Source organism: Labrus mixtus, chromosome 6 (assembly GCF_963584025.1).
Source record: "Labrus mixtus chromosome 6, fLabMix1.1, whole genome shotgun sequence".
Taxonomy (NCBI): domain Eukaryota; kingdom Metazoa; phylum Chordata; class Actinopteri; order Labriformes; family Labridae; genus Labrus; species Labrus mixtus.
Window position 1 is genome coordinate 26,139,869 of NC_083617.1, and position 13,294 is coordinate 26,153,162.

The 13,294-nt window shown below is 40.3% G+C and overlaps 2 long non-coding RNA genes across 2 annotated transcripts; one reads left to right on the forward strand and one right to left on the reverse strand.

The window, feature by feature from the left end:
- The first annotated feature begins 7,563 nt into the window (after window positions 1–7,563).
- Window positions 7,564–8,884, forward strand: LOC132975872 (uncharacterized). Its single transcript, XR_009673327.1, has 2 exons — window positions 7,564–7,821; window positions 8,431–8,884. It is a non-coding gene; the product is annotated as an uncharacterized LOC132975872 (long non-coding RNA).
- Window positions 8,737–10,631, reverse strand: LOC132975871 (uncharacterized). The gene is made up of 3 exons (XR_009673326.1): window positions 10,505–10,631; window positions 9,154–9,497; window positions 8,737–8,800 (listed from the first exon to the last, which is right to left on the reverse strand). It is a non-coding gene; the product is annotated as an uncharacterized LOC132975871 (long non-coding RNA).
- Between the last annotated feature and the right edge of the window lie 2,663 nt (window positions 10,632–13,294).

Sequence of the window (13,294 nt, forward strand, 5' to 3'; positions counted from 1 at the left end):
TCAGAGTGGAACTTGTCCTGGGTCCACCATCTTGCAATGAGCCACAAGTACATGTAAGCAGTCTGTATACAGACCTGAAACTTCACAATGCCACTGGGTTTATTTTGAAGTTAGGTCTATCACTCCTATCAATATTGAGTCATACAATATTGATTTGAATGGACTGTTTGCTGTGTGACTAGTTGTGAAAAGCACACCAATGGGTTAGGTCAGTGGTCTCCAAAGTGGGGGTCACAAGCCTGCAAGAGGAGGGTCGGTGGATTTCTTACAGAAAATAACTATAGAATATAGTTGTATGGTTTATGGTATATGGTCGTACTCTTTTGTGATGCTCTTTTGTGTTACTAGTGTTTGAATAGGTCTGTTAGTGTGTAAATTTGGCTGTGCCTCCAGGGTCAGAGGGGGTCCCCAGTCTCTGGCGTCTTTATTTTAGGGGGTCACAAGATGAAACATTTGGTGGTGGCAACGATACATGTGCTCGTCCGCCGTCTGTATTCATGGTATCTGATTATGAGTATTTTTCTTCCTTATGCATTCTTAATCTGCAAAACAAAAGTGTTTTATTATGTGAACAGGTAGTTCTGTGCAGGGACGGGAACCCCACCCCCGATGAAAACAAACTGAGTGGACCGCAGTGGGATTTCACAGCAGCACATATAGCAACAGTACGACAGCTTTCAGTAGCAGCTCACACTTCCTTATGTAGTGGTCTTTGTGTTTCCATGGCAACGATAAGCACGCCGTGTCTGACATGGAGTATTAAAACTATTAATTAAAGGTTTCTCTCTCGCAAATTTTTAGTTTGTATACTCGGCACACACACATACACACACACTCCCATTACCTCACATACACACAGACTATACTTTCAATAAAACATACAGCCATTTTCCTCCTCTTAGTGCTCCCAGGATTCAGAAGAGGCAAACTGAGGGATAAAAAGAGTCCACAGAGTCGAGCTCCTCCAGATGACGAGCTTTCAGCGTGAGGAGCTTTGTGGTAAACTCCTCTCAAGTGTTTACAGAGCAGATCCTCATCTGTCTGATCCCTCAGCATCATCAAACTCTTACAGTTTGATTATGTTTAATAAAGGAAATCCTCGCAGAGACTCAAAGTCAACTCCATATCCAGAGGATGCTCATAATGGTTTGATAGTTTTTAATCAGCATTTTTGATTATTATTTTGGAACTAGAGTGCCCCGATTTCATTCTTATATATCTGTGTAATAATGAGAGATTATTTTTATGATTTGGATTCAAGCTAAATTCTGAATGTCTGTTTTCATTCAAGGAATGTTAATATAATTGTTGACCTATAAATCGTATTAATACTTAGTGTCTGTGTCCACTAACCAGTGCAGTTATACCATGCTTGTCCATGTTGCTTCTACCTCACTTATCAATAAAATGAAGAAGGGGCCGGACTTCTGATATTAAAGGTCCCCTTTTCTCCTCCTTTTCAACCAGTTTGAATAAGTCTGAGAGCTCCTCAAAACATGTCTGTGAAGTTTCTTGTTCCAAATCCACTCTGATCCTGTATTTGATCATGTCTATAAACCCCTCTATTTCAGCCCTGCTCAGAACAGGCTGTTTCTGTGTCTATACCTTTAAATATGTAAATGAGCTGTGTCTGACCACACCCCCTCTCTGGAAGGGCTTGTGTTTGCTCGGGCTTTCTCGCTCCATGTCCTGTTGTTTAAGGTGAGAAGGCAGACTCAGAGGGCAGAACAAACACCTTGCTGTGGGAGTGTCACCCACCTGGGGGAGGGGTTACTGCCCTTTGTGATGTCATGAAGGGAAAATCTCCAAACAGCCTGTTTGATCACACATTTTCTGAAAAGTGGAGCAGGCAGAAGACGGAGAGGATGGACTTTTCTCATAATTGGGGGGTTTGTAGACAGACTAGGGACCCACTTTAGTGTTAGAAAAACATGGTGAAGGGTATTTTACAGAATATGTTACCTTTAACTTCATCAACAACAGCAGAAAAGAAACCTGCCCACCCAGAGTTTTCTTTAGAAGATAGCAGTAGCTAATGCAAGTACACTTCATTTTAATAGTTTTTTATGTTTTCTATACATTCTATACATTCTCTTGAAAAAAAATGTAAGGGTCACTTGGGAAGCAGGAGTGCCATATGACATCTTTCATAACCTTGAATCTGAGCTGGGTGTTGTAACATTGAGCCCGCAGAATATAAACACTTTTAAAATGACTTCTATGAGCGATGGAGAAAGGTGACTGAAAAGACAAAAAACAAATACAGAAAGCAATACCACACCTGTGAGGTTCATAAACTGTCATTGTTGCTCCACAAACACAGAAGCTGTTAAAGTTGTCAGTGATCGCAGCACACTTGGGGGGGGGGGGGGGGGGGGGTGAGGGCAGAGAGTGGCAGCAGGAGAAGAAGAAAAAAGAAAGAATGAAAGCTCTCAAAATCTTTGTATCACATTTCATCTGCAGCCTGCTGCATGCGTCGAGCTGAAAATGGAGAAAGTGGGTTTTCATGGCTTCCCTCTGTAGAGTAATCAGCAGCAGCAGCTAAGCAGAAGTGACAGCAGCAGTTTGGGATTAGGGTCAGTAGCTGCACACAGCTCGCTGCTGAGACAGAGAAAGAAAGAGGAGGTGGGGGGAAGGGGGTCTGTGTGCCAGTGGGCAGGGGCCAGCTGGTGCAGGGATGGCCTGGAGGTCTGGGTTAAATCAAGGAGTTTCATTCAAGAATAACACTTCAGCAGCTCAGGCTGATTAAGCAGCCGCTCACCTGGAAACAGAGCTGGTGGTGTTTGAGTCGTGTGTAGGAGCAGGTTCGTGAGCAGGTGTCAGAGGACTTCAAAACTTATGACAGGACCCTGTTTCACTTCGTGTGACCTTGAGCGATAGGGGTACTCTGATGTTAATACCTTTCTAAGGCTGACTTCACACTAGACGATTTTCAAATATTCATAAAAACATGGGAGACTACATGAGGTCAGTTTCAACCAGTTTTTAACATTAAAATCCTCCGAACGTACACATGAGATGATTCGGCCTGACACAACGTGAGACCACATACCTGCCGTTTGTAGATGAAAAACCAAAATGGAGGACGATCGACGTCCTCACTTGCATCACACACTATAAAGGCTCTTGTGTTGTTACTATAATTCCACAAGCTGCTCTTCTTTTTCAATATTCCTCTCAGGGTCAGTTGTGTTTATGTTGGCTGCCATATTTGTGAGCTGGTAAAGTACGTAACATCCGGCAACCATTTCTTTATCCACTGTAGGTTTTTTACAAATGAAATACAATTAATGCTTTAAAGAGGTTTTTAAATTTCAAGGGCTTTTTTCACAACTGCTGTTCGAAATAATTAATGTAATAATCTGTCCATCAATACATTTTGTTCCATCATGCTAACATATTTGCTTTACTGAGATACTTGGACCCTGTTTCTTCTGTCTTTGCTGTTGTTGTTATTTTTTGTTGACTTTGTAACTGACTCCATCGTCATCGTAAATGAGGTTTAAAATGATCTCTCTAGTATTAAAAAAGAAACATTGATGTCTTTAAAACATACTGGAAGATGAATTAAATTACTCAATCTTATTAAGGTAGGTCCCAACTCCCCTCTAATTTGAAATAAACGACACCAACAGCAATAAGGGTGTGTAATTATTTTTTTTAAACTTAATTTTTATCAAACAGATTCTGTCTGAAACTTAATAAATATAAATGTCTGACCATGTCTTTTCAATTGAACCAAATTATTGATTTCTTCAAATCACTTCCACCAAACCTAAACCAGTTTGATTTGAATAAAACTTTAAAAAAAAATTTAAAAAAATTCATTTGAGATACTGGTATATCCTCTTGAGCAGTTCATTTATGTACTTCCGGGGGGAAAGGGATCTCCTTAGGATGTTTCATGAAGCTATCAAATTGAAAGCCACTGCGCCATATCGTGCATTTGCAGAACGTACATCGTGGTTGGCCGACGGCTGTAGTCTTTGCGGTGTGTTCAAGTGCAACCTTTTTGCCTTAAAGCCCCCGTTGCTTGTTTCCCGTCTCTGCAGCGGTGTTAGCAAACAATATATACTGAAACATGTAAAAAGACAAGGGCCTTGGTGACAACTTCTCTGCGTTTGCTCTGCGTTTGCCCTGCGTTTGCCCTTCATGCAACCATGGAGACTCATGACGCACCAGTACGGCAACACCACACAGACAAACTAAACGCAAAGGACATTCAAACATTATGCAGTTGTGAATAACCATTGCAGAATTATAATGTTACACGTGAATGCTCCACAGAAAATGGATGTTACATATGCCAAACTGTGCTCTTGGATCTCACTCAGAGCCGTGTGTGAACTTGTTAAGGTGCACGTAAAAGGTCCCAAAGGAGCCAAACAGAGGATTTTAATGATGTGTAGGTGACTGAAAGAACTGTGATTGGTCTTTTTGTAGCAGCTGCATGTTTCCCCTTACATATCTCCAGCAGTAGCAGTTTTTTATCTCACTGACTAATAACCTCACCAACTTCCTCCTGTCTAAGGTTGGAGTAAACAAAAAGCAATTTCCTCTCAAGGAACAGCTTGAAAAACTGATGTGCACCTTCTCTGTAATGTAACACACATTTGCATTTGGTGCTATAACGGAGCTTCTGTCGGTGTGAGGCGCTTTCCTGCCATGATTGTCATCCTCTATGACACAGTGAACAGAAGCATGTGAAACTCTGGATCCAAAACAAATGCTCGACACCGCCTGGTAATGCACAACACATCCATCATGTGCTGCAGCGTCGCTACAACAGGCGGCAGGTTAAACGTCTCTCCACCTGCAGAGAAATGAGAAGTCGTCTGGATGTTGTGGGATTGGTGGAAACAAATGAGAGCTTTACTGAACACTCTAAACTGAATTGATTTTAGCGTCTGTAGATACGGGTAGCATAGAGGTTGTTACACCTTACACAATAAGCTTTTTTTCTCCCTCTTTTCCAGATGCAGCGTTTTTAATTGTCAAATAAAAAGTGAACAAAAGTTGAACTATAAAACTGTACTGATCAGTTGGAGGAGTGACACTATAGTGGATAAAACACAATTTGCTTATGTTGAGATCTGATGGGTTAAACAGTGGGTGCATGGTCCCCACATGCTCTGTTCTTCTTAACTTGGTTATTGATATAACTTTGTATAAAGTGCAGAATACACACAATCGGACTGTGTCGTACCTCTGACCTCAGCGGGAAGGAAGTGTGGACAACAGAAATACAAGGAATACAAAGGAGAAATCCTTCTTGCATATTATTCCATGGCTTATGTTGAGGGATAATGGGCATACAATTCTGTTTGATCTGAACATATGTCAGTTGTGTTATGTTTCCAAACCATTTTTCTTCATGCTTGATCAACATTTTCTAATAGACAAAAGAATGAAAGGATGATCTTTTCTCAGCACCGCTCGGCCACAGGCACACTGACTGTAGTGGGATTACTTTATTGTTTATTCCAATCAATCCGTTATCTTTTCCACTTGTACCCTTCGGGTCGCGGGGTAGCTGGAGCCGATCCCAGCGGACTTTGGGCATTGGGCTTTATACCAATCATAACGTCAATAGTGTTATTCTAGGAATTATACAATTTTGTATAATTGCAGTTAATAATATCAGTAAATCACATATCACACACATATCAATGATAGGTCAATACATTCTAAAGTTGTCTGATTTGCCAGCTCTCATTACTGAGCTGAGTAAAATACATTTCCATCACTAGCATTAAAGTCTGTGAGTGTGGAGTTTGGGGTTCAGCCAATGAAAGGGCTCAAGGAGGACCTTAAAGTCCGCTCTCGTCTGCACTGGTAGCTCGTGCAAAGAGGACGCAGTGGATGCTACATGATCAAATATTATTTAACATTTTTGACAAGATCCTAAGGCTGCAGCATTCTGAACAAGCTGAAGACTTCTAACAGCAGAATGAAGCAAACCAGAGAAAAGGGCATGATATTTAGCAGGTCTGGAAGATAAGAAATCATTATTTGGTTTTCAGCATCAGGCGGAAACTGAAGACACCGGCTGCTAGCAGCATTGCAAGGAAAAAATGCATTTATTTTTTAGGAGAATGAAAACAAATCAAATGTTTCTGATGGTGAAGCTTGCAGGAACAATAAAGCTTTCATTTTCTTTATTAACACTTAAATTCTCATCCTATCGTCAGTAATTTTCTGGTTTAACAATTAAAGCGAGATGTCATAATTAATTTGACAATAATAAAATTTTCAGTGTGTTGTTTGATAAACATGAAGAAGCAATTATCGGAGTTGTTATTAACCTGACATTAACTTCTTCTGTTGCTGCAAGGGAGCAGCAAAAAGGCAAAAGGACAAAGGTGTGAAAAGAGAAAAATTGCTTTAATTAAATTGTGAAAACTCAATACTCAGAACGAAATAAGGCGAGGTAAAAAAGGAAATAAAAAGACATGGCTGCACTGCAAGGAGGTCAACCCAGCAATAAAGAAAGAAAGGCTTCAAACTGAGGACACATATGAAAGAGACAAACTTCAAATGACACACACCAGGGTTTTCCACATGTGGATTCATCAAAGAAAGAGGTGAAATTAACTGACAACAAAATTAAACATCTAACAAACTAAGAGAAATATGAAGTGTAAATAATAATTTTCAAAAAACACACAAACACGTATATAAAGAGTAGACTGAAAAAAAAATGAAGAGATGTTTTAGAAGATCTATGTCCCCCCCATTCAATCCCCCTGTTGGTCTCTCCCACTTCCTGTGGGCGGGGCTTAAAAAGCCATCTTGAGCAGTGTTAAACCCTTTTGCTAGTTGAGCACATGGCAGACTCATGAACCACAGGTAGACACCTTTACACGTTTTGAATGTGTTCGAACATTACCATGTCATGTTCTGAATTCATTCAAAGTTGTTTTATCGAAAAAGTGACATACTTACCTAGTAAAAAAAACATGGACAACTTTACAGCTTTGTACAATTCGCACATGCTCTACGCTTACCTCTAGATTTAAAGAGCCCTATTATGCCCTTTTTGGGGTTCGTATATTTAATCTATGTACCTACTTTTGTACGTTCACAGTAGCTAAAGTCCATCTGTTTTCATGTACTGCTCCTCCTTGCTCCCTCTACGCTCTGAGTCTACACTCAGCTACACTCTGCTGAGCCCACACTGTTAGACTGCTAGTTGAGCACATGGCGGACTCATGAACCACAGGTAGACACCTTTACACGTTTTGAATGTGTTCGAACATTACCATGTCATGTTCTGAATTCATTCAAAGTTGTTTTATCGAAAAAGTGACATACTTACCTAGTAAAAAAAACATGGACAACTTTACAGCTTTGTACAATTCGCACATGCTCTACGCTTACCTCTAGATTTAAAGAGCCCTATTATGCCCTTTTTGGGGTTCGTATATTTAATCTATGTACCTACTTTTGTACGTTCACAGTAGCTAAAGTCCATCTGTTTTCATGTACTGCTCCTCCTTGCTCCCTCTACGCTCTGAGTCTACACTCAGCTACACTCTGCTGAGCCCACACTGTTAGACCCATAGACTGTAAATATTACTGGACGAGCCTTGACCCGTCTGTTACATAGGCAGCAAATGAGTCCAATCGACGGCCGCATCCATATTGGATTTGCAGTCTCAACCTAACTTCGGATCAACCTGGCAACAGCAGTAAGGCGGGACCGGCGGGACTTACCTCCGCCCATTCAGTTCAACGTTAGCAGTCCACTTTACAGCATAGCTAACAGCTAGGCTGCTATCATCCCCTATTCCTGCTCATCCTGAGAAAACTCTATAAACAGTAAGTTAACATTTAACTTTTCTACAACACAGATAAAACAAATTATATTCAACCCAAATATTTAATTAAAGTCTTAAAACTACACTTTTTTAAATATACAACTATGGTTATTAGTTATTTGTCAGAGAAGTTAGACTTTGTCCGGGTTAGCAGAGCAATACATTAGTAAAGTTTTATCCATAGACTGTAAATAAATATGAGACATCCAGAAGAAATCAATATTACAAAGCATACAGTTCATGTTACTGTTCTGACAAACAGAGGAATGTTTGTGTCTTATATTTACTGATGTCAACAGTGATGTGGGTGAACATGACAATTGAAAATTAATTATTTAGTATTTATTATAAGACATTTGTTTTCTACAGAACCCTGTGAAGTCATGAAATGAGTCTGTGGACAGTGTCAGCTTCACACCAAAAACTTTAAGTATTAGAAAAAATAGTGTTTAAGTCTGGTATCTATTATTATGAGTTGCAGCTACCTTGTTCAATATTATTCCTGCAGGTGTGGCTAATAACAAAAAACACCCTGAGCTGTCACATGTAGTTAACTGTACATTTGTCTTGTCTGAGGCATTAATTGAACACCTTTGCATTTCTCCTGTAGACACAGTGTGGATTATTGGTGACTTGTCTGTCGAGGTGCCCAGAGAGCTGCAGAGACAGAGGAAGAAACCTGAGCCTCAACAACATCTGCATTTGTTGGTTCTTCTGGGGTGGACTTCGGTTGCTTCTCTTCAACAGCTCGCTGCGAGGGAGGTCTCCCCGGATGGCCTGAGTGATGTCACCCACAGGCTGAGAGCTGAGGCGGGTTTTAAGCCTCTTGACAAACCATTACACCGCACCCGCCTGTCAAGCTGGTCAGCTACTCGCCTTATTGTGAATAACTCTTATCCTTCATCAAATCAAACGACCCCCGTACAGTGTGTCGATCGAGACATGAGCTAATCACACCTATTTGTTTGTTTTGTACCAAGCTGTAAACATGTTAATCTCTGCTGTAAAAACAGGCTTTTTGAATGTAGTTTTTCAGATTAAATAAATATTTCTATATAAATGCACTCCTTTGTCTCTACTTATGAGTATACATTTCAGATTTGAAATGACAAGACTAAAATGTGCATTAATGCTCAACTCAATAGCTAAGGGAAGGAAGTCTACTTTTACACAACTTTGTCTTCTATTGACATTTTTTTTACCAAATACTAATGTAGTTCATTTCTTAAAATGGGATGGAACAGTCATTGCAAAATTTGCCCTTAAACACAGCCCCATTCTTAAATCAAGATACACCGAGAGTAAATAAGATCAATAACTTATGAATAAAAACACAGTTAAAAATGATTTAGAAATGTAGTCTTCCCAGATCAATATCACATAATATCAACTTCTCCCATCTAAACTGGACAAATGGTTTTAAAATGGGAAGAAAATAGTTTGATTGCAAGTTGTTAGGAGGAGATCTATTTTTATTTGAACAGCTGAAGCATGAATACAGTCTTCCAAGGTGCAAACCCTCCTCCTTCTTCTGAAGCCTGTGGAGCTCCTTCATGTACTGCCGTCTTATCTGCTGGCCATCTTCTCTCACCAGAACTTTGACTGTTGAAAAGTAATTCTGAAGAAGCTCGAGCATGTGACATGGATCCAGGAGAACATGGACTTTTAGTGAGGGGTCTTCAGGATGGCAAAGAAAGAGCGAAAATAGCACTTATTCATTAAATCATTTTTCTGTATTCATCTGTGTGTAAGAGCACATTTATAAATTCAACAGTGTACTACCCAGACAACAAAGGTACAGTATTCAGGTAATCAACATCTATTCAAAGTTAAGAAGATAAACCTTATTGTAATCATGATATTTTCAGCTCTCTCACACACTTGCACAATGATATTCCACATCAAATTGCCTCAGATTTTGAAGGAAAAATTAAGCAATTTATTGTGAATAGTACTTCATCTTAACATGAAACAAATATAACCTGAATATTTAAATCATTAACAGGTCCCAACTCTCTGTGCTTTAGTACAGAACATACAGTAGATAATTTATTATTAACATGAGCTAGGTACATGGCTGTATTCTTCAAACTATTTCTTGTACTACTTGCTTTATATCTTATTTTCATTCCATATGTTATTTATATTTTATATTTCTACTGCTATATTCTGTGTAAGAGCATCTGTAACGATTAAAAACTATATTAATAACCAGATTAAATTTCCCTGAACTCATACAAAGTTAATTTTTTTTTAAATTTGGTAACAGTTTGCACAAATCTTAAGACACTACATCAACCATGTAACGTTAATGTCATCCTCTATAACCTACACAGCATATTAGGTTCAGTTGAGTTCAGTTTATGTTACTGACAGATAATTACTACACAAAGTTTAGTTTTTTAATGTCGACATTTACGTCATCATAACGTCAGATAACCATATTTACAGCCTGCGGTTAACCACCGAGCTGAACCTTTAGCTTCTAACATCACACAAACTCATTATTTTCAACAACAACATCTTAACAACAAACATTTCTAAACCATTGACTGTAAATAATGGGCTACACTGAGTACAGTTAGCCGACTGGTTTACAAGCTAACGCTAAACAAGCTAGGTCCGTAAATATAAATACCGACACAATGAGTATGCAGTAAATATAACACTACTATATCACTTACCGAAAAAAACTGAAGCATCAACTTCTTGGATGGTCTGTTAACCGCACAGCAAGCCATGTATGTTGTCAGATATGTGTTAAACAAACTCTCCAAACTTAGTAAAAAAGAGGAGAAATCAGACGGATCAAGCTGCCTCCTGACCTGACAGACAGATGGAGCGTGCAGAGCTGTCAATCAAATCTACCACAACCCTTATATGGGCATAGTCGTTTTCCTTAATAAAATAAAATCTGATGATTTTTCACAGTGTGAGGAGAAGGGGCCGTCAACTTATCAGATATATCTAGTTTTTTGAACCAGGCTGTAAACATGTTAATTCCTGTGGTAAAAACAAGCTTTTTTGGCTGTGGGCTTATGGCACTTCTGCAACCAGCCTCAAGCGGAACCTCGAGGAACTGCAGTTTTTTGTACTTCCGCATTGGCTTCATTTTTCGAGACCGGAGATTGCCCCTTGGTTAGACCCCACGTGGGCCAAGTCTGCTCTAATTGGTCTGTCGATCCGCTCTGTCGTTATTGGTCAGCTTCTCGGAAATGTCCCGCCTCTTTTACCATATTGGGAATGCAGCCACTGGCTCCGTCAGAGGGGAGCATAAACATTAGCACCTTAGCACTACTGTGCTACCGCAGGCTACATCATATCGTGGGCGTGCTACAGAAGTTAACGGGCGTGCAACATGAGCTGCAGGGCTTGCCACAACGAGCCAATGGGCTTAGATCAGTGATCTCACACTGACAATGACGTCGGACTGACAAATTGTTATCGAGGGGGGCTAGAACCGAGCGTTACGTGCGGCTAATGCTACAGCTAACAGGAGGACGTAGGAGAAGCCGCGTTTCCGCGGACTTTGAATTTTTGCACATAGATGTGCCTAAACATGCACAGGACACTTGGAAAACACACGAAAGAGCATATAAAACCAGAAAAAGCAAAATATGGGACCTTTAAATTAGATGCGCAATTTCCCTCTTGCATATGTTTATATCTGAAGCTTCATCCTTCTTTACGCCTTTTATTCTACACATTTATGCTGTTCAATTTACGGGTAAAAGCCCAGCGAGGGATGTAGTCTCTGTGATGTCCACCATTGCTTTCTGAAGTGGACTTTTGAGGCCAGCCAATGATAGTTGCCAAATTGAAAATGCCGACTTTTAGTGAACAGAGAAACAGGGAAAGAGAGGTGGAGCTGAGGCGGGCCTGAAGCTACCTGCCGTCAGTCAGATCTGCCATGCCCCTAACTTTGAATAACTCTTATCCTTCATAAAATCAAAATGGATGAGTTATATAAAATAAATCACCCTCTGTAGTGTGTGCTGAAAGAAGACATGAGATTCAGATCAGTTTCAGCTTTTTCCCGACTGTACACATATTTATTTGTGCAGTAAAAATGGGCCTTTTGGCTTCTGAGGCCTTTTAAACAGCCTCAAGTGGACACTCGAGGAACTGCAGGCTTTGCATTTCCACATTGGCTTAATTTCTCAACACTGGACGTTGCAGCTTGTTACTAGAGTTAATTTGTCTTCCAACCGCATTATCTAGGTGTGTTAATTCGACTTTGAGAAATCCAGCTATAGGATTTCTGTCTGACTAACATGTTGTAAAGATCCAGTTCTAGTTTCACTCACAATGAATTACGTTTTTTAACATCATGTAAACGTTCTGACTGATAAGGCGGCTAAAGTTTATTTGAGAAACAGACTCATAAGATGAATTAAGTGACTGAATCTTGTTTTTATTTTAAGTAGATGTGACAGTCAAAGTGCAACATCTACAGTAGAGACAAATATTTATACTTTTCTCTTCCACTCTCATCTGTTCTGACCCAGAGAAACAGATCAGTCATCACTTCCACATTAGTCCGCGTCACCTCTGACTGCTGCCGTCGAGATGCGAGTGAGATTTGGCAGCCGGCGGGCTGCGCTCGCCTCACCTCGCTGAATCATGATGCATGATGTTTACACAGACATAAAATCCCCCCTCAGAACTGCAATGCTCACTGCGTCTGCTAATTAAGAGCAAGTGGATATAAACAGAGACACAACCTCACACCAAGCGGGCACCCACACACACAGAAACATACAGGCATGCAGATACACAATCATACACACTTGCAGGAGGATCAGCTGTGCACAAAGACAAGGCACAAAGATCCACAGATATTTTATTATGCAGGCATCAGAGTCGGTGAGCATCAGGTTTCTGCTCTGTAAACATCAATGAGAGAATATTCAGATCAGACAGAAGCCTCCCCTGGCACCCTTTATTCTGAATAACACATAATGTGAAGTTACTGATCAATATAAACTCTTTAATATTTACAATCAAATAATAAAACCTGTCAGTGCTTCGGTATATTATGAGAGACAGCAGGAGTCTGAGGACAGTAAAGGAGGGTCAGTGTTGTATTTATATGAGTGTTCAGAGAGCTGTGATGTTTCTTTTTATAGTCAAAGCTTGCAGTGAAGAGTGTGTGTGTGTGTGTGTGTGTGTGTGTGTGTGTGTGTGTGTGTGTGTGTGTGTGTGTGTGTGTGTGCAGCACATCCCCTCACACACAAACACTCACAGGAATAAGTCCTGTTGAAGAGCAGCCCTCTCCAGATTAACTTGTCACTAAAGTTGAGGGCAGCGGCAGTCCTCTGGGCTTGTCTTATCCCGGGGCAGATTGGCCTGCCGGCTGCTCCTTCTTATTTAGCGAGCTCTTATCTGACTCACAGGGACCCGGCAAGTCAAACCAGGGCTGGGCACGCAAAGCTGCTATCTACGACATGCAGCGAGAAATATACTTGAAGCTG